At 38.8% G+C, this 22,213-nt stretch overlaps 1 protein-coding gene across 7 annotated transcripts in view; it reads left to right on the top strand.

Annotated features, from left to right (window-relative positions):
• Window positions 1-22,213, top strand: part of Dscam2 (Down syndrome cell adhesion molecule 2) — a 410,918-nt gene that overhangs the window by 125,426 nt on the left and 263,279 nt on the right. The window lies entirely within an intron of this gene.

The following is a 22,213-nucleotide window of genomic DNA, read 5'->3' as shown; positions in this document are numbered from 1 at the left end:
AATCGCATGTCTTTTACTTGACAGCAAATCTGCTCAACGATCCGATCGCTCGCACAGGTCTCACCCGAATGAAATGTAGCTCACATCGGGACAATTATCACAAATTTAAATTGAGAAAACCTAATATTTAGAGAAGACTACAACCATCAAAAAAGTAGTCCGATCCGAGGCTAATCTACGGGAGTTCTCAATTTCTGTTGTACCTGTTTTTATATGTACAGTTTCAACACCGACCGCTCTGCTCGTAGCGGTGCTGCCATCACTTATTGGTTACAATGTAAGCATCGAGTTTTAAATTGTTGTATGGTTGGAGATCTTTAGAATATTTTCTGATACACCTGAAGCCTTGAAAACAGCAATATCAAGAAGGTTTTATGGAGATATTCCAACGTGGCATTATGAGAGAATCTTCGAGAGAACTGATTTGAACTGTGGACCGTTGTAAACCTACAAAAAAAATCGTTACCAACCTGAAGTCTTGAGCAAATTTCTAGACCTCCCAGAAGTCATCAGGTTATTTGTTATAGATTTCAGCTTTTTTTTCTTGATTTGTTTTCCGTCGATCTTGTTTTCCGTGTTGAGCACCAATGCTACCGGTGCCAGGAAGGCAGCTCCCACACCTGGACGCTACCTATCGACCCATCAACTCATGGACCGGGGACCAACTTTACTTCCCTTCCGAAGGAAGACATGATCAGATATGTTATGCCTCAGAACATCCCGGCGGCGCCGACTGGGATTGAACCCAGGTCTGCTGAGGTGAGAGATAATCACGCTTACCACTACACCACCGGCGCTGCTAAAGATTTCAGCTTGATGAAGTATTATTCTAAATATCTTCCACTGCCCACCAATTCACATCTCTCAGTTATTCTCTCAAATAGCAGGTTGCTTCAAACGATCATACATCTCCAAAAAATCCTCAGGGTATTTTTTCAAGCTGAAGTATCTTGTATCATTTAAAGATCTTCATCTGCATAACAAATCAAATCACCTCTCTCAATTTATCATCATAGAAGGTTGGTCAAAAATTATAGCAAAGACCTCAAGGTAATCAAAAATTTCAAAAATTATACTGCCCAACAATCAAAATCATATTTCCTATGCAATTTCCAAGATACCAGGTTGATGCAAAATTATTTAGAAGCCGTCCAAGTGATCATAGATCTCCAAAATAATCTTTAGATATACAAGATTCAAATCACATCTCCAAGATAGTCTCAAAGATTGCACCAAGTGATAAGAGATCACTTTGAAAACATCATGTTTTCAACTTTTCTGATTCTCTTATCATGGTATCGTGGTTCGCCAAAAAACAACAAATATGCTCAATTTTACGATTACAAAATATTAAATTTTTGGAAGCACCTGCCGGAAAGTGAGACACCAGGTAAATTATTCAAAATAATAGCAGTTTTTGATTTGAAAATGTACGTGCTGCAAATATATTAAACATTTTGAACTGTTATGTACATTTGTTTATTGGTGGGGTTTGTTGGAATTTTGAGAAATAAAAAATTTAAATCTCAAAATTAAGCTGAAATGAAAATTAATAGAAGTGCTATTATTTTCAAAAAATTTACCTGATGTCTCACTTTCGGGCAGGTGCTTCCAAAAATGTAATATTTTGTAATCGTAAAATGGAACATTTTTTTTCCTTGATTTTTTTTTCCGTCGCCAGGGAGGCAGCTCCCCCACCTGCACCCTACCTATCGACCCATCAACTCATGATGGCGCCGACTGGGATTGAACCTGGTGGCGCCGACTGGGATTGAACCCAGGCCTGCTGGGGTGAGAGGCAATCACGCTTACCACTACACCACCAGCACCGCTATAAAATTGAACATATGTGTAGTTCTTTGGCGAACATTTCAGCTCAATTGATCATAAGTTAACAAAGTTACATCATGTCAAAGTTGATCATTTTGTATGAAAATTGGCATGCGCTGCTATTTTATCGAACACAGCTGTACCTACACCCGACCGGGAATCGAACAATCAACTGTCCGGCTATCTGTGCATCACTTGCTTCCGTTTCGTTGTTCTTTTCAGCTTCCAGTGACGTCACATCAATTTCCATCACCTCTTCCTCAGGCACCTCAACCTATCCCTCTGGTTATTCGTCATCGTTATCCAACGATCCTTGCCGGCGCCGGTGGTGTAGTGGTAAGCGTGACTGCTTTCTAACACCCCAATTGGGTCTGGGTTCAATCCCCAGCCGAGGTCGGTGGGATTTTTCTGAGGCATAAAAATCTCTGGTCACGTCTTCCTTCGGAAGGGAAGTAAAGCCGTTGGTCCCGGCCCATGTGTGTTGTGAATGGGTGCGATATCCTACACAGGTGTGGAAGCTGCCTTCCTGCACATTCGGTTGCCGTCAATGGATGGCAATCGATGTCCGTCGGTGATTGGCACTAGATTGCGGAACAGAGACCGACGTTAAATAAAGGAAAAGATCCAACGATCCTCTTCCAGCCACCACCCCACGTATGTGCTGCTACCACTCTGTTCCTCGTCATGTTGCTGTTATTGTTCTATGTCCAGTGCTTGTCTTTCCTCCAATTTTCCATTTCTAGCAGCTTCAGGGCCTGAAGTATTTGTATACTTGCATAGAATACACACATATTAGTTACCCTCGTATAATATGTTTCTTTTCTAATTGAAGAAATTAAGCGATGGCAGAATCTCCTTTTCACGTCCATATACACACCACGTACACCAGTGTGCATGTTGAGGCCTAGCACCGCAGAGATTTTCTCCCGGACGACACGCTTCACTTTTGCGTACTTCCCGAACACCACCGCTATTATCCGGGACCTCCGTTAGCAAATAATACACTCCCACATATTGGATGTTGTATCCCACCAGCGCCGTACCTTCTCTGCCTTTTCATTCGTATATTAAAAATTTAATTCTACTTTATTGTTACTTAATTCATAAAGCGCAGACTTCTCTTACTTAAAATGGATGAATAGGGGTTTCTCCTCTGATATCCGGAAACTTGCTTCCATCTCAGCAGCATTCATGACCACCGTCTTAACCAGGGTTGTTAATCGTTAACTCGATAACATCTTTTCGTTTACGTCTGAAATTCTTCGGTGAACTCATCAATAATAATTACTTTTCAGACAAAACCCACGTAATCATGACAGGTAGGAGGCAGGCACTTTTTTTTTAACTACCCGCTTCATAAAAAAATACTCTAAACAACTTTTTGATAGCATAAAAAAAAATCAATTTCAACTTAAAATTTCCAATCGCCTATTTAAATTTGTCGAACTTTTCAACGGAATCCCTTTATGAAGAGCTTTTGTTTATTTCCTTTTAATTCCGTTATAATTGCTTATCTTTTGACAGATACGCGTATTTCGTCTACTACTTGTGGTGTTGAGTACTTGGCACTTTTGAAGTCTGTAAATTAAATACAACCAACCATCATACTTGATCAAGTCATACGAGGTAGACAGTCTGAGTGGTATTCTTTACATACAAACATACAAATGAGCTAAAATTGTCTGATTTTATAAAAATGTGGAAACTGTGTAAAAAACCTCGATTATTCGGTCGGTGATAAATTCACATGCTTAAACATTTTCAAATGATTGGGTTCTGTTAGCTCATCAAATTTTAACAAGCGAGGATCAATATAAACATATTTATTAAATTTATGGATTAACACCAATAATGGTAATCAGATAATGCAGCAGAGTTAGCAAACCGGAAATTTGAAAAGTAACCGGGAAAACCGGGAACTCGACGAAAGAACCGGGAAAATATATAACCCTTTCCATCTGATCAAATTTTCGCGTCAGAATTTTAAAATAAACCAATAAAACAGAACAAGTATTTGCCAAAAGAATTTGCTGCATTATTTGCATAATTTTTTTTAGGATTTAACCGATTTTTTCCGAAGTAAAATAAATGACCTGTAAAAGAAAATATTGAAGCAGCTGAACTTCGGAAAAAAATATTTGTAAACCGAAACTGAACTAAGCCGTTTTGGGGGTTTATTTAATTCACAAATCCCATGATCTATACTTCAGATTTGACTTGGACGTCTGCTCTGAATTATCATGTGATTTTTCGTAAACTAAACATAAAAAAAACGGAAACTTCAAATTTGCTTTGAATTTTATTTAGAATTTTCTTGATACCCCTTCAGTAGATCCGTTTGCATTGCGTTGACGTAGATTTGGCAATAGACTGTCACTTTTCCGCAATGTGTTAGAATCGCCTTGGAGCATTTTAAGAAATGCTTTTTGAGTCGACAGTCATTTTTTTAAGCAATTCTATTGAAATTATCTTATGAATCTTCCGCACTAGTCCAATGAAATTATCGCCAAAACACTCTTATAATTATGTTTCTTGCTAAAGTCTCATCATAATTCTCTTGGAATTCCCCTTAACATTCATCTGTCACTTTTCTCATAATCCCCGCACAATTCTCCTCAGAATCACGTAAGAATTTACCGTGAAGTTTATTTTATTCACAACTCCTTTTAAAATCTTCTTAAATTACATGAAAAAAATTAGAACTTCTTTTCTTCTCCAAAGAAATCCCTTTCATCGAACAATTTCTTAGGACTTCATCTCCGACTAGTTATGGAATTCTGCTCATAACTTCTCATTCCAATATTGTGTAGGAATCCCCCTCCGTATTTCTTTAAATCAACACTTTGATTCCATTAAATTTTACTAAAAATTCCAGGATGGTTTTCAGGATTCTCAGCTATTGAGCTGCTGAATCCTGACGAACTATGGAACCGGTGCTTTTTTATTCAAATCAAAATTGTATTTGGAAAACATAATCCTTCAAAAAATTCATGGTAATTATTCTGGTAATTAGCCTTTAAAAATATTTTTTATTTATTGTATTTATGATTTATTTACTTCTTTTCGATAGAGTTTGTCATATTCTGTAAACATAAAATTAAACAGAGCATAACACAGCTCATTCCATGGATTGTCTACCACGTCCATTTACAATGTTAAATAAAACGAAATTCTTAACTTTAATGCTAGACAACATCAAATTTAATGAACAATGCACTCGGAACAATAACCTCTACTGGCTAACGTGTTCGGAAAATCATTCTAAAATCTCATTCGATAAGCCTCCCTTAGAGAATAAACTCACACGCTTGAGATTCTCATGCATTTTCACCAACTTACGCACGCCAAAAAATCATTCCAGCTTAAAACACATAAAACAGCTCAAACTTCAATTAATAACATGATCATGCATGTTGTGTTTGTTTTCAACAACTGATGCAAAAATAACAAGTAATACTTGTTATCCTTGCATCAGTTGTTGAAAACATTATAATTAATAACGGGAATTTTTAACTTCAAAACTCATCGGTTATTTTTTGCACCGATGAATTTTGAAAGACAAAATCTTTGAGTTTACGACTGACTGGCTATATGCACGTGATTCACAGCTAGAAAACATCTGCTGCTGCCTGTTGTATCGGCAACATTTGAAAAGACACTGCACTCTTCGTTAACACTCCGAATACGATGCCTCCGAAAAACGTGTAACGGCAAGTTTGCAATGGCACAACTTAGCCATTTCTTAATGAATTTAAAAAATTGTGGTACCTTTAGAATTCCTAAGGTTTCTAGATGATTTTGATTGCAAAAAACTCGAAAATAGAGTCGTCTACTTTTTTAAAAAGCGAAAAGAGTTGTTACACGTTTTTTTGAAAGGTGTGTTTGTAGGGTTTTGCAAGTGGCGCAAGATCTGTAATTTAGATTAATGAGCACAAATGTTCACAATTAGCCAGAATACAGTCATGGTTGCTATATATGGATCCTGGAGACAACGGAACGGTCCTCGAAAAATCCGGAACATCCGTAAAAATGGTCAATCCATGATCCTGATCCTAGAGCTCTGCGGTTTTTTTTTGAAAACATTAGGAACTGTGATATAAACAAATATTTGGGATCGTGACATAAACATGTACCTGAATGGCCATGGGACCATCCTCCGGAAGATCCGGAACATCCGTAAAAGTGGACAATCCATGAAACTGATCCTAGAGCTCCGTGTTTTTTTTTAACATTAGGATCTGTGATATAAGAATGATTTTGGGTCATGGACCCAGATGGCTATGGAACCGTCCTTCGGAAGATCCGGAACATCCGTAAAAGTAGTAAATCCACGATCCTGATCCTAGAGCTCCGCGTGTTTTTATAAACATTAGGAACTGTGATGATTGAAAGAATTTGGGCTTGTGACATAAACATGAACCTGGATGTCCATAGGACCGTCCTCCGGAAGATCCGGAACATCCGTAAAAGTGATCAATCCATGAAACTGATCCTAGAGCTATGCGTTTTTTTTAACATTAGGATCTGTGATATAAGAATGAATTTGGGTCATGGACCTTGATGGCCATGAGACCGTCCTCCGGAAGATCCGGAACATCCGTAAAAGTGGTAAATCCACTCTCCTGATCCTAGAGCTCCACGTTTTTTTAAACATTAGAAACTGTGATGATAGAAAGAATTTGGGGTTGTGACATAAACATGAACCTGAACGTCCATAGCATCCTCCGGAAGATCCGGAACATCCGTGAAAGTGGTCAAGCAATGAAAATGATCCTAGAGCTCCGCAGTTTTTTGAAAAAACACTAAGAATTGAGATGATAGAATGAATTTGGGGTCGTGACCTAAACATGGACCTTTATGGCCATGAGACCATCCTCTGGAAGATCCGGAACTTCCGTGAAAGTGGAAAATTCTCGAAACTCATCCGAGAGCTCCGTGGTTTTCTTTAAAACGTTAGGAACTGTGATATTAGAATGATTTTGGGATCATGACATAAACATGGACCCAGATGGCCATCGGAACGTCCTCCGGAAGATCCGAAAAATCCGTAAAAGTGGTCAATGTATGGAACTGATCCTAGTGCTCCACGGTTTTTTTCGAAAACACTTGGAACTGTCATATATAAATTAATTTGCAGTCGTGACATAAACATGTACCCAGAAGGCCATGGGATCGTCCTCCGTAAGATCTAGAACATCTTTAAAAATGGTCAATCCTTGAAACTGATCCTAGAGTTCTACGGTTTTTTCGAAAGCATGTGGAACTGCGATATAAGAAATATTTTGGGGTCATGACATAAACATGGACCCAAATGGCCATGGGGTAAGTCCAGAACATCCGTAAAAGAGGTTTATCAATGAAACTGATCCTAGAGCTCCACAGTTTTTTTTTTTCAAAAACATTTGGAACTGTGATATAAGAATGAATTTGTGATGGGGACTTAAACATGTACCTAGATAGCCATGGGACCGTCGTCCGGAAGATCAACAACATCCGTAAAATGGTCACTCCATAAAATTGAGAGGTGGAAGCATTACTATGACGAGCACCTCAACGGTGATGCAGCAGAAACCGAAGGTGACACGGCAACAGGAGCACGTGCAGGAGACGACAGGCTACTGGCCCCTGATCTTCAAGAAGTTGAGGAGGAGATTGGTCGACTGAAGAACAACAAAGCAAATGGTGTAGATCAACAACCAAGTGAGCTATTAAAATACGGTGGTGAAGCACTGGCTAGAGCGCTGGGTAATTGCCAAGATTTGGGAGGAGGGGATATTACCGGAGGAGTGAAGAAAGGTCTTGTATGCCCAATCTACAAAAAGGGCGACAAGTTGGATTGCTGCAACTACCGCGTGATCACACTGCTGAGCGCCGCTTACAAGGTACTCTCCCAAATTATACGCCGCCACCTGTCATAATTTTCAAGAGATTTCTTGAGCAATACCTGCAGGAATTCATGGGTTCATATTCGCGATTCGGCAGGTTCTGCAGAAATGCCACAAATACAACTTGTTTACACATCATTTGATCATCGATTTCAAATCCGCATACGACACAATCGATCGTGATCAGCTATATCAGATTATGCACGAGTACGGATTTCCAGATAAACTGACGCGATTGGTCAAGGCAACGATGGATCGAGTGATGTGCGTTGTTCGAATATCGGGGACACTCTCGAATCCCTTTGAATCTCGAAGGGGGTTACGGCAGGGTGATGGACTTTCATGTCTGCTATTCAACATCGCGTTAGAAGGTGTGATTAGAAGAGTTGGGATAGACACGCGTATCAAGACAGCTTCTTGGCTTCACCGATGACATCGACATCATGGCACGGAACTTTGAGACGAAGGCTTAAACGTACATCAGACTGAAGGCTGAAGCTAGGTGGATTGGACTTGCCATCAACGCATTAAACACAAAATACATGAAAGGAAGAGGTTCTAGGGAAGACAATGTTAGCCTCCCACCCCGAGTTCAGATTGACGGTGACGAAATCGTGGTGGTCGATGAGTTCGTGTAATTGGGCTCACTGGTGACCGTCGAAAATAATATCAGCAAAGAATTTCAAAGACGCATTATGGCAGGGAATCGTGCCTACTTTGGACTCCGGAGGACGCTCCGGTCGAATAAAATTCGCCACGAAGTTGACTATCTAAAAGACGCTGATTAGACCGGTGGCCGTCTACTGCCACGAGACCGTGACTATGCTCGTGGAGGACAAACGCGCCCTTGGATGACGGAACGTGGAGGAAGCGAATGAACCAAGAATTGCACCAGCTGTTGAGAGAACCATCCATCGTTCACATTGCAAAAATTGGGCGACTACGGTAGGCTGGGCATGTCGTAAGAATGTCGCACGACGACGCAGTGAAAATGGTTCTCGAAAGCGCCCCAACAGGAACAAGAAGAAGAGGCGCACAGCGGGCAAGGTGGATCGACCAAGTAGAAGGTGACCTGCGGACCCTTCGCAGACTACGAGGATGGTAAAGTCTGGCCATGGATCGAGTAGAGTGGAGACGACTTCTTCGGACAGCAGAGGACAACAAGGCCTTAGCCCGATAGCATACCATAAAATTGATCCAAGAACGAAAAACCGTGGAACTGTGATATTAGAATGAATTTGGAGTCTTAACATAAATATGGAACCGAATGACCATGGGACAGTCCTCCGGAAGATCCGTAAAAATGAACCTGGATGGCCATTGGAACGTCCTCCAGAAGATCCTGATCATCCGTAAAAGTGGATCATCGATGAAACTGTGAAAAAACCGTTTTTTTTTTTTTAAATTCTTGGAACTGCGATTCAAGATAGAATTTAGGGTCGTGACATAAACATGGATCCGCATGGCCATGAGACTGTTGTCCAAAAGATCCAGAACATCCGTAAATGTATCATACTGTGAAACTGATCCTAAAGCTCTGCAGTTCTTTTTTAAACACTGTGATATAAGAAACCTCTGGATCACTTTTACGGATGTTCCGTATCTTCCGGAGGATGGTCCTATGGTCATCCTGGTCCGTGTTTTTTTTTATCTTTATTAAGGAGACTTTCAGCCCTGGGCTGGTTCGTCTCCGGTACGTGTTTATGTCATAACCCCGAATTCTTTCTTATATCGCAGTTCCACATGTTTTCGAAAAAACCGTAGAACTCTAGGTTCAGTTTCAAAGATTGACCATTTTTAAAGATGTTCTAGATCTTGCGGAGTATGGTCTTATGGCCTTCTAGGTACATGTTTATGTCACGACTGCAAATTAATTTATATATGACAGTTCCAAGTTATTTCGAAAAAACCGTGGAGCTCTAGGGTCAGTTTCATACAATGACCACTTTTACGGTATTTTCGGATCTTGTGGAGGACGGTCCGATGGCCATCTGGATCCATGTTTTTGTCACGACCCCAAATTCATTCTATCGTCTCAGTTTTTAGTGTTTTTTTTCAAAAAAACTGCGGAGCTCTAGGAACATTTTCATTGCTTGACCACTTTCACGGATGTTCCGGATCTTCCGCAGGATGGTCCTATGGACGTTCAGGTTCATGTTTATGTCACAACCCCAAATTCTTTCTATCATCACAGTTCCTAATGTTTAAAAAAACGCGGAGCTCTAGGATCAGGAGAGTGGATTTACCACTTTTACGGATGTTCCGGATCTTCCGGAGGACGGTCTCATGGCCATCAAGGTCCATGACCCAAATTCATTCTTATATCACAGATCCTAATGTTAAAAAAAAACGCGTAGCTCTAGGATCTGTTTCACGGATTGATCGCTTTTACGGATGTTCCGGATCTTCCGGAGGACGGTCCTATGGACATCCAGATTTATGTTTTTGTCACAATCCCAAATTCTTTCAATCATCACAGTTCCTAATGTTTATAAAAAAAACGCGGAGCTCTAGGATCAGGATCGTGGATTTACTACTTTTACGGATGTTCTGGATCTTTCGGAGGATGGTCCCATGGCCATCCAGGTACATGTTTATGTCACGACCCCAAATATTTGTTTATATCACAGTTCCTAATGTTTTCCAAAAAACCGCAGAGCTCTAGGATCAGGATCATGGATTGACCGTTTTTACGCATGTTCCGGATTTTTCGAGGACCGTTCCGTTGTCTCCAGGATCCATATATAGGAACCATGACTGTATTCTGGCTAATTGTGAACATTTGTGCTCATTAATCTAAATTACAGATCTTGCGCCACTTGCAAAACCCTACAAACACACCTTTCAAAAAAAACGTGTAACAACTCTTTTCGCTTTTTAAAAAAGTAGACGACTCTATTTTCAAGTTTTTTGCAATCAAAATCATCTAGAAATCCTAGGAATTCTAAAGGTACCACAATTTTTTTAAATTCATTAAGAAATGGCTAAGTTGTGCCATTGCAAACTTGCCGTTACACGTTTTTCGGAGGCTTCGTAGTCGGCGTAAAGTTTTTTACCCACCGTATTCGGAGTGTTAAGACGTATTGATCAAGAAGAAGAAGAAGAAGAAGCTGTTTTCTTTTACAAGCGTCTTTATCCAAGAAAAACTCAATTACCCTGACGGTCAACTGCTCCCATTAATCCATCCACTTGATTGAACCTCCAAAACCATCCATTAATATTATTGTCACCAAGGACCGTAATTGTTTCTTTGTAATTTGTTTGCGCTTGCCTGCCACATAGACCGAGATTTATTGTTTTAAAATGTAACTTTATCCGCCATTAATCTAAATCTTTTCAATGGTGCATGGGATTCTGAAGAAGTTGAGCTCAGTCCTTCCGCAACAATTCTTCAAAGCGTAAAGAAAGTACGGAGGACGGATCTCGCTAGAAGAACTTTTCATTCCTTTCTTGTTACCACGAGTTCTTGTTGGAGCAGCTTTCCTACTGTAGGTACCTTTCTGCATTTTGACTAATAAAAACAAATGATTAATTAATCGCAAGCCATTTTTCCTCCTTTGCAAGCTTGGAGCATGGAGCTTTCTCGGTTCGTTGGGCATTGGTATTTTCTAAAGCGTTGCTGTTTGGAGAGAGTGTTTTTCCACTTGATTTGCTGTCGTGTAAGAAGTAAATTGCAGCATTAAAATTTAATCCATTAATCAAAGTGATACGCCTCCAAGGGTGTTCTGAGAAGGTCATGGAGAGAGGAAACGGGAAAAGCGTCTAATTTCAAGATGAGCGACTAGCACTGTAATAAACTGCGGTGTCAAAGTTGCTGTTCGGAGCACATTATTATGCAGTTGAAGGTAGGCACTATTAAGTGTTGGAGTTGGAAGTTACGCGTAAATCGATGGTCGATATTTACAATAAAATCCCTCCGGAAGAAATTGATATTGATTTATGTACATTATTCATTCAAGATTGTATTTTGCTACATTTCTATTGGTTTACGTGATTATTTTAAAATAAAAAGAATGTTATTTCACAACTTTAAAATGTATGCATAGATACATTTTGTTGAATATTATTCGTATGTACACTTTTGCTGGCGCCGGAACTGCTTTTCCTCAATAAAGTCAGTGATATAATTATTGCATTTGCACTATCTTGTGACCGAACGTCAGTTCGATTGTTTTTTTTTTGTGATTTTGTTAATACTCGATGAATGAAGAAAAACATGCGTGAATTTCGAATAATTCAGTTCAAGGAATATGAAGCTTTGAATTAGTATAAAATCAGAATCATTATAAGTAATAAGAAGACAACATGGAATGTGTGATGGCTATATCGTAAATACATATAATCAGTGATTATTTGAGTACAAGATTTTATTCTTTCAGATATTTGAAAATATGTGAAACATACTATATAAAAACTCTAAACGATATTAAAGGTAATACCCTAAACTGAAAAATGGAAACAATGTTTCCAATTCGGAAATAGTGCAGAGATCAAATTTAATCATTATGTGCTACTATCAAAGTTACCCGCATTATCAAAGATACCCCGTTTTACGGTACCTTTTATTTCTCCCGAGCTACTCCTCACTTTTATTGGCTACCTCCTACCTGCTATTTCACTTAATACTGTCGTTTTTTCCTTCAATGGGAATCATCTCCATCTACATCTTTCTCTGCTTTCTTCCTGGACGCTTTCCTTTCCAAATTTGTGAAGCCCGCATGCTCCCGTTGATTGTACAAGGTACAAACATCATGGAGAAAAACTGCAGCGGACTTTGGAAGTTCGTTCTCAACGTTCCTTTGCGGAATTTCTGGGAACTGTCACTAAATCTCCCAGAATTACCCCGCGTAGCAACCCTTTTGACCCTAGTTGATGATCAGGGTTCTGACCCTGAGTTTGGCAAGGGAAGTAATTTCGTGTTCAAAGGCACACCTAAGAAGCGATCCCGGAACGTCGCACCACAGCCTTGGCAACCGTCTCGTGTTAACCCTTGTGTTATCTTGGAGGTACCAGGTCCGAGGGCTGCAATCAATCAATAGTGTGCGCTGAAGACAAATGTTTTACAATTATATAAACTACAGCCACAAAAATGATCACCGACTGCTTATTTACGTTTCTTAGGATTAAATACAGTTAACTTTCCATATCTAGATATTGAAGTGTTGATGGCCAGATATTGAACAACATTATCCTACTAGACTGTTTGGAAGCACCGAGATAACCATCGACATTTTTATAGATAAAAGTGGTCACATATCGAGATATGGAAAGTTGACTGTATCACGAATTTGTAAAAACTTCGGGATCAAAAAGTGTATCCAAAGAAAATCTCGGTCGCTTTCTTCACGCGTAGCAAAAACTAGTGAAATAGATTAGATTGATGATAGAGGTAATATCGAGATATAGATAAGAGGATGTATTGAAGCCCAAGCAACACACTTCCATCAAAATAGGTTGCAGAAACTTGATTGTGACTGGAATATTTGCAATCATGTTACCACAACTTTTCAGTGACAAGTGTGCTGCTAGGAAGTCTGAAGGGACTGCTCAAATCATCGAGATAAGGAGAAATATCGAGCGGTGGGTTGAACTCATTGGGTAACACGTTCTTCCGGGGATAATTGTATGTTTCACAGGGAAAGATGAAATGAAAGACTGAATCGAACAAGGAACATTCGGCATAAATACGTTAGTCATTAGTTGTTTCCCTACCTTTCAAGGCAGACGCAAAGCAGATACCGGGGCTGGAGTTCTACGTTGCCAATTCACGGTTTGATGTTCCAGAAGATATAAGGAAGAAGAAAGTGGACAAATTCGCCAAAAAATACTTGCTCTGGCAGGCCATATGCCAATGCGGTAAATTGAGTAAACCGTACATTACAATGGGTACCTTCCTGCGGTCCCACAGAGGCGAGACATTATTTTGGCCGGACATGGTATCATGCCATTACGCGCGATCGACGTTGGATTGGTACAGAGACAATAACGTTGTTTTTGTACCAAAAACCGCCAACCCCCCAAATTCACCAGAGATTTGTCCGGTGGAAAGATTTTGGGCCATAATGAAGGCCAAAGTTCGAAAATGATCCAAGGTGTTTAAGAACGAGCTGGTGTTGAAGAAATAATGGATGAAAGTGACCAAAAAAGTCGGCTCCGCCATTGCATAAAATGTAATGAGGGGTCTTAAGGGAAAGGTGCGGGCTTTCAGCGATGGAAAGGAAATTGAATAAAGTAATTATGCCAAAACATAATCCATATGTATTGGTTCATTCCCTGAAAGTTTCAAGAAAATCCGACTTAAAATAAATTTTTGGCGAACACTTTTGTCTGGTGCGTTTTTTTTTTTCGAGTACAGGCCTTAATTTCCGTCCTACTAAGAACAACCCGCGCTTTACCTCTCTTTTCTGAATTAGTTTGAACAAAAAATGCAATATGTCTGTCGAAGATAACTTCTAAATTGATTCATCTTTCCATTCCATGGATTTGATAAAGAGTCACAAATTGTTGCGATATTATTTAAATCTAATACTGCTTCTTGATTATAAATTCGTTTTACGAGTTTCTATTGCGTCCTAACGCATTGAAAGGCCATTAGATTTTCTTCATCCTACGGATAAACGTAGAAAAAGGGGATTCGCTAGGAGCACTTCTTTTGTTTTGACAACAATGAGCGTAAATATTCATACAATGCGCTCTAACAGGATTTATGTTGTAGCTAATGAACTAACGCATAGGAACAAACCTATTATTGATTTGTGCATGGTAAAATCATTGATATTATTGACCTTTTCTGATCGATAGAACGGACATGGGCGATTACGACGAAGTAGCGCTCTACCCTATGGTTCATTTTTTTTACTGTCCTAGAAAGTCGTGTCCAGCGGCGCCGGTGGTGTAGTGGTAAGCGTGATTGCATCTCACCCCAGCAGGCCTGGGTTCAATCCCAGTCGGCGTCGCCGAGAGGCATAACATCTCTGATGACGCCTTCCTTCGGAAGAGAAGTGACACCCTTGGTCCCCAGTTCATGAGTTGATGGGTCAATAGGTAGGATCCAGGTGTGGCGTCGGTAGCATTGCAGCACGGAAAACAAGATAAGCGGAAAACAAAATCATCCGTTTCAGCATTCCCAATTTTCATCTTCGACTTCTTCGCATTTCAAGCTCATTGCTTATCATATATTAGCTTATTGCGTGCTCTCAACTTAGTGTTCTAGATGCACTTCCACAGTTATTAATTGCGAGCTTTCGATGCCTGTAACATTGTTGCATTAGTATAATTGTATGGCAAATACAATCATACTTCTATGCCCAGGGAAGTCGAGAAATTTTCCAACCCGAAAAATTCCTAGACCGGACCGGGAATCGAACCCAGCCACCTCCAGCATGGTCTTGCTTTGTAGCAGCGCCTTCACCGACTGAGCTAAGGGAGGCCCCAGGGGAGACATTCCCAATTATACAAAAAGATAATTGGAAACCAGGAGACCTCAGCAACGAAACATAATGAAAACACATGCAATCGTCCGCCCAAAGCAAAGATTATATAGAATGCTCTCGACCACCACCCCTCACCTACAATATTGGCTCTCGATGAAAGAAGAAACTAAAAATACTTCCTTAATTAGTATCCAACCACCCCCAAAAACCGCCCTGGCTCAAGGAGCAAAGGAAAAATAGAAGCGAACCAAATCCCCAAACTCGCACAGCAAAGCCTTCTGTCGTACTATTAAAAACCTCACACTCGACCAAGCCCGATGCTCTCTGCGCTGCATCCCGGTCTGTGAGTCGACAGATAAAACGTTACTAATCCTGGTTTAATTTGAGTATTTCCTTATTTAGGATGCTGTTTCCGTGTCCGTCGTCATCCGAAAAGACCCATCTCCCATGCTAGAAAAGCAAGAAAATGAACCGAGCCCCATAGTGCTTTTGTTTTAAAACCCAGGATGGCAGGTTCTAAATCTCAATTTCCTTCATACCAAAAAAAACGAAGGGGATAGGAGAATGAGAAGATTTCTCAATATCGGGATGAACACATGTACCCACCACCACAGCAGCACCAGAAAAGCGCTTGATCGAACAGCAGGAAGACAACTATGTTGGACTATTTTCCATGCTCTCTGAATCTCTGTATTGAGACATGAATTCCACTCGGAGATAGCCGCTAGCAAGTCGTATCGAGGCCATTCGAGCTTGAAAGATAGCGCTATTGAATGAAACTGTGTGTGTTCGCTGTGTACGAGATTGACCTAAAAGCATCCATAATTTAGCAGGTTTTTTGTGCAGTTAGGGGAAATAGTTCTAATGTTGACTTATGGATCTACAAATTGGGTCCATAGATAAAAATCTCCTGTTGTTCATTTTTTCTCAGAGCAATACGGCATCTGGACAATACAAATGAATATTTTTGGATAGTAGTGAAAAATAGGCTAAAAGAATGTTTTCCCTCGATATTTATGCATGGACCCAATATAAGGGACACTTAGGTCGACATTAGGGACATCAACCCTATCATTTACGTCAAGGCGGTTCCATTTTTGGGCCGCGATATTTCAAACGCTTCGCCCTGGCGAACCCAGGAAAAAGCTGGCTGAATGTTATCTCATACATTAAATACCCTTATTTTAACACATGTTTCATTCAGTCCATTATCTTCATGAAAAAACGGTTCCCAAATTAAAGTATGTCCCTGTTTGGTATCCAAATAGTATCGATGGATTTAAACAAAAGCGTTGAAAAGATGTTTGGGATATCATGAAACAATTTAGTGATGAATATGACCTAGGCAATCAAAAATCAAAAAAATGTCTTCCGGTAAGGAGTTTTATTGGAGTTTAAAGATGTCAAGTTATTAATTAAAATCGTACAAGCAATCGCGCAACATAACAATGCAGTCGTACAGAAGGTTTTTCAACTCTCGGACTCGATCACTGGCATGCGAGATCACATTGCTGCTCAGGTGGACATCGCGGTTAAAAGCGGGATGGCATATATTAGAATAAATGTAAATGGTCTTGAAAATTTAATTTGTGAGAAATTGGATAATATGAAAAGTTCATTTTTTAAAATTGATGCGGAAAACCAATTAGCTGTAAAGAATGATCAGTGCAGTTCATCTAGGACGATTCAGTCGGAATCGGACCAAACTACCAGACGCAAAAAACGTAAATTAGTAATTAGTAATAGTGATCATGATGATGATGTTGTTTTTCAAGAAAATGCGAGGTTTGCGGATGTTGTAAAAAGACATAGTCGTGCTAATCAAAGTAAAACTAATAGTAACAGTAATAGTAAAAGTAACAAACCAGATAATCGTAAGACTCGTCCAGTCATTGTGATTAAACCGAAAGAGTCCGAAGATACTCGTAAGTTTTTGAAAACTCAGTTGGATCCAAAATCATACAAAATCAGTAATTTTAGGAATGGTAAAGATGGCTCCATTATTGTTGAGTGTGCAACAGGAGCAAACGTAAGTGATGTGAAAAATGGTATTGAAAGCAATCTGGGTGAAAAATATAGTGCTGTTGTTCCCATTTCGGTGCCAAGATTGAAAAAAGTGGGCATGAGCGATCAGTTTTCCTCCAACGTCTTTATTGACTACTTAAAAAGTCAAAATGAAGACATCGCTATTAATGATGTAAAAGTAGTGAACATGTTTGAAAATCCACGCTTCACTTATAACAAGTTTAGTGTTGTAATTGAAGTCGATGTCGATACTTATAAATGTTTGTTATGTGCGAAAAAAGTAAATGTAGGGTTTGATCGGTGCTCGATAGTTCCCGCGATTAATGTGTTGAGATGCTTCAAATGTGGAGAATTTGGGCACAAGAGCATAGATTGCAAAAATTGTGATAGATGCTCTAGGTGCAGCCAACAACACAAAACGTCGGAGTGTACGTCAACTGTATTGAAATGTGTTAATTTTTGAAAATGAATAAAGAACGAAAAATGAACTTGGACGTCAACCATGCCGCATTTAGCTCGGAATGTTTGCTCTATAAAAGACTTTTTGATCAGAAGAAAAGCAGCTTGCGTTTCAATAAATAGCAGCCAAGTTCCAGGAATGTGAACCAATTCAATTTTTTGTATTTGAATATTGCGGGGTTGTCAACAAACTACGTAGCATTACGTCAGATTGTTGAGGAAAAACGTCCTCTTTTAGTTTTATTATCTGAAACTCATATTGTAGAAACTGAAGCTTTTGATCAGTATAGTATTCCGGGATATATTGTTGCTGCTTGTTTATCACATTGTAGACACACTGGCAGTGTTGCTATTTATGCCAAAGAATCAGTTCAATTCAACCTTCGTACCAACGAAGTTATTGATGGCAACTGGTTCTTGGGCATTACAGTTGTACGTGGCATGAAGATGGGTTATTATGGTGTTTTGTATCATTCTCCCAGTTCTAGTGACCAGCGTTTTGTTGAAGTTTTAGAGAACTGGCTCGAGACATTCCTTGATTCTAGTAAATTAAATATATTGGCTGGTGATTTTAATATTAATTGGTGTGATAACCATAATTCGAATCATTTGAAGCGTTTAGCTGAGTTTTTTAATTTAAAGCAAACGGTAAATGAATATACGCGTATTTCCAGGCACAGTAGAACTTTAATTGACCACGTTTATTCCAATTTTGATTCCATTTGTTCAGTTACGGATACTGATTTGAAAATAACCGATCATGAGACTTTAGTGATTAATGTCTTAGACCATGTTAACGATAACGATAATTTTGTTAAATTGAAGTGCTGGAGGAAATATTCGAAGCAAGCTGTTTCAAATCTTGTTGAGAGAAGCCTGGATTTTCCATTCGCGGACGGTAACTTAGATGAATCTACAGCTGTTCTTAATAACACTTTGATAACGTGTTCCAATCAACTAGTTGAGCAAAAGTTTGTTTCTTTGAAAAACTCGAACAGCTGGTACAATTTGGATCTTTTGCGTCTTAAACGGAAAAGGGACAAATGGTACAAAAAGTTTTGAAGATCTAATAATGACAATCATTGGACTAGGTACACAATCGCGCGTAATTCGATAAAGAAAACTCGTTGTGAATATGTTCAAAGGAAGATTGATCAGCATCAAAACAACAGCAAAGAGTTATGGAAAATTTTAAAATCTTTATTAAAACCTAGTAATTGCAAACCGCGGTCCATAACTTTTAATGGCACATTAGAACAGTCAGAACAAGTAATTGCAGCTAAGTTTAATGATTATTTTGTAGATAACGTTTCATTGATTAATCAATCTATTGAATTGGTCGATGAACCTGACGAAATAAAACAGCCAGTTAATAGTAGTTGTAGATTTGAAGTTTTTCACCCAATCACATTAGATGAACTTAGAGTTATTTGTTTTTAATTAGGAAAATCGGCTGGAGTAGATAATGTTAATGCTAGAGTTATTCAAGATTGCTTTCATGTCATTGGCCACATCTTTCTGGACCTTATTAATGAATCATTGCAGAATGGACATGTGCCACAAATTTGGAAGGAATCCTTAGTGATTCCTATTCACAAAGTTGCTGGAACGATTAAAGCCGAAGAGTTTCGTCCCATCAACATGTTGCACACATTAGAGAAAATCTTAGAACTTGTTGTTAAAGGCCAGCTGTTGGAGTATTTGAATAGCAACTCTTTGTTGATACCAGAACAATCGGGATATCGGGAAGGTCATTCTTGTGAAACTGCATTGAATTTGGTGTTAGCAAAGTGGAAAGACAATTTGGAGCGTAAAGATACGATTGTTGCTGTTTTTTTGGATCTGAAACGCGCTTTTGAAACAATTTCTAGGTCCTTACTGTTAAGTACAATCAAGCGCTTTGGAATTACGAGTACTGCATATAAATGGTTTGAAAGCTATTTGTCTGACAGAACTCAACGGACTGTTTTTAATGATTCTGTTTCCAGTCCCGTGGCGAACAACCTTGGAGTGCCCCAGGTAAGTGTATTAGGGCCCCTTTTATTTATTATGTATATTAATGACTTGCGACGTGTTTTACGGTTTCGCGACATTAATCTTTTTGCAGATGATACAGTGTTATTCATTGCAGCTAAGGATTTAGAAGTTGCCGTCTCACACTTGAATGAAGATTTGCAGTATCTAAGTAGATGGTTGAAGTGTAAGCAGTTAAAATTGAATACAAGTAAAACTAAATTTATGGTAATTTCGCGGAATCGATTAAATGAGAACGTCTCTGTTGTAATTGATGATGAGACTATTGATCGCGTTCAGGAGATTAAATATCTTGGCGTGATTATTGATGACAAACTTAAGTTCAACTCTCACATTGACAATGTCATCAAGAAAATTGCCAAGAAGTATGGAATTCTATGTCGATTGAAAAACGATTTAACTATTGCCAATAAAATACAGCTATACAAATCAATCATCTCTCCTCATCTAGACTTTTGCCCATCCATTTTATTTCTGTCCAATGCAACACAAATATCGAGATTACAGCGCTTGCAGAATAAAATAATGCGATTGATTTTGAGATGTAATAGATTCACTTCCTCAACTTTGATGCTAGACGCCTTACAATGGTTGTCGGTGAAGCAAAGAATTGTATATTTGACTATGGTGTTCATTTTTAAAGTAGTTAACGGTTTGCTGCCTCGATATTTGTGTGATCGAATTGAAAGAGGAAGTGACTATCATAGATATAATACTAGAAACGCGGATGAAATAAGAACACCACATTTCTTGACTTGTGCTTCACAGAATTCATTAAAGGAATAAATGTTTTCAATTCGATGCCTAGACACATTAAACGTTCAACAACATTAGCAGAATTTAAGAGACATTGCATTTCACACGTTAAAACTGTCGGTTATCCAGTGATTTTTTTTTTTATGAATTGACAAATTATGTATCTTGACGAAGTTATTTTTAACGGATTATTTTGTATGGATAGCTGTTATATGGACTTTTTAATAATTATTGTAGCACTGCAAAAACTATTTTGTTCGCCACGATGGTGATGATGGATTTTTTGATATTTGATTTAATAGTAGTAGTAAAAAAATTAGTAGTCTACAAAGGTTTGAGCCTCGCGCGCCTATTACGGATATAGAGGACTGAATTGAACATTTGATAAAAAAAATGCAATTTTGAAGCTTATTTGGAAGATACCTTGAGTTAGTAGTAAGTTTTCTGGCAAATGTTGGGGTTCGTGAGCATTCCTGACATTGCTGAAAATTATGATAGCATCAGATTGCGGGGTTACTAGTGTAATATGATGCTTTGTTGATTGTTCATTAACTCTTGATTGCTTGTAATACTTATGAATATTTTAGGTGGACAAAAAGGCGAACTAAGAGGTGGACGCCTAAGCTTTTCAACATTTATATCGCTGTGAAGCAACTGTAAACTCTAGAGGGAATTTATATCTGTAACTGAAACCAGTTCGATTTTGTTTGCCAACCTGGTTAAAATGTCATATATAATTATCTTAAAGATAAATCGTCCAGCTCAAACCTTTGTAGGGGTAAGAGGTGGGACCATCATCATCATCAAATTTCTTAAAGTTGGGATTATTTCATCTTTTGCATATGTTGCATATCTATCTATCTATCTATATATATAAAAATGAATTTCTGTCTGTCTGTCTGTCTGTCTGACCCGTATAGACTCGGAAACTACTGAACCGATCGGCGTGAAAATTTGTATGCAGGGGTTTTTGGGACAGGAAAAGGTTCTTATGATGGTCCGAGACCCCTCCCCTTCTGTGAAGAGGGGCTCCCATACAAATGAAACATAAATTTCTGCATAACTCGAGAACTAATCAAGCAAATTTCAAGTTTAATAAATTTCAAATTTATATAAATATATTTATTAATTTCAAGTTTAATAAATTTATTTAATGGCAGTTGCAGCAAAGTTTGCTAGAATGCATATTTTCGTATAAAACTTTCGCGGGATGATTTTCTTAACTCAAGACATTTGGGAAAACAAACTTTGTTTCGAAAATTAAGCTAACATAAAAATTACAAAATCATTTATCGCAATATCGCACAAATCAGCATTTTTTGAAAATTCAGATGTTTACATCAGCTTCAGCTTAATGTTTTGTCGAATGGATTATTAGACAGGCACCGCGTCTTCGATACTATTGTACAGACTGGTTAAGCTTATGTTACGTTTTTAATCTTATTTTAAAGTATGTTTTGGCAATGTTGAAGGCTCTGAGGCAGGAACTGAGTGGATTGTTATAGCCATAACACGTTCTATGTCCGGAAACAGCAATAAGTGCCGAGTGCCGCAACTGACGCTCAGTAACGTTCAGAGGTATTTGCAGGAGACGGTACGAGCAATCCACGATATTCTTTAGGATGGACAAATATCAAAAAATCAAAGCTCATCAAAGAATAAGATCAAGCTTGATTTTCGTAGACAAAAATCAGCTAGCAAACAACTGCGGTTGATATTGCAAGCTGTGATATCGCAGCACGGAGTGTCAAGCTAACAAAACTCACCAGCTGCTAATCTCACCAAACTGTA

The sequence above is a fragment of the Ochlerotatus camptorhynchus genome, unplaced genomic scaffold (assembly GCF_037179485.1).
Source record: "Ochlerotatus camptorhynchus isolate MF236.1 unplaced genomic scaffold, CSIRO-AGI_Acam_v1.1 ptg000457l, whole genome shotgun sequence".
NCBI lineage: Eukaryota > Metazoa > Arthropoda > Insecta > Diptera > Culicidae > Ochlerotatus > Ochlerotatus camptorhynchus.
The sequence above is the reverse complement of the archived record's forward strand: the minus strand, read 5'-3'. Positions and strand labels throughout refer to the sequence as shown.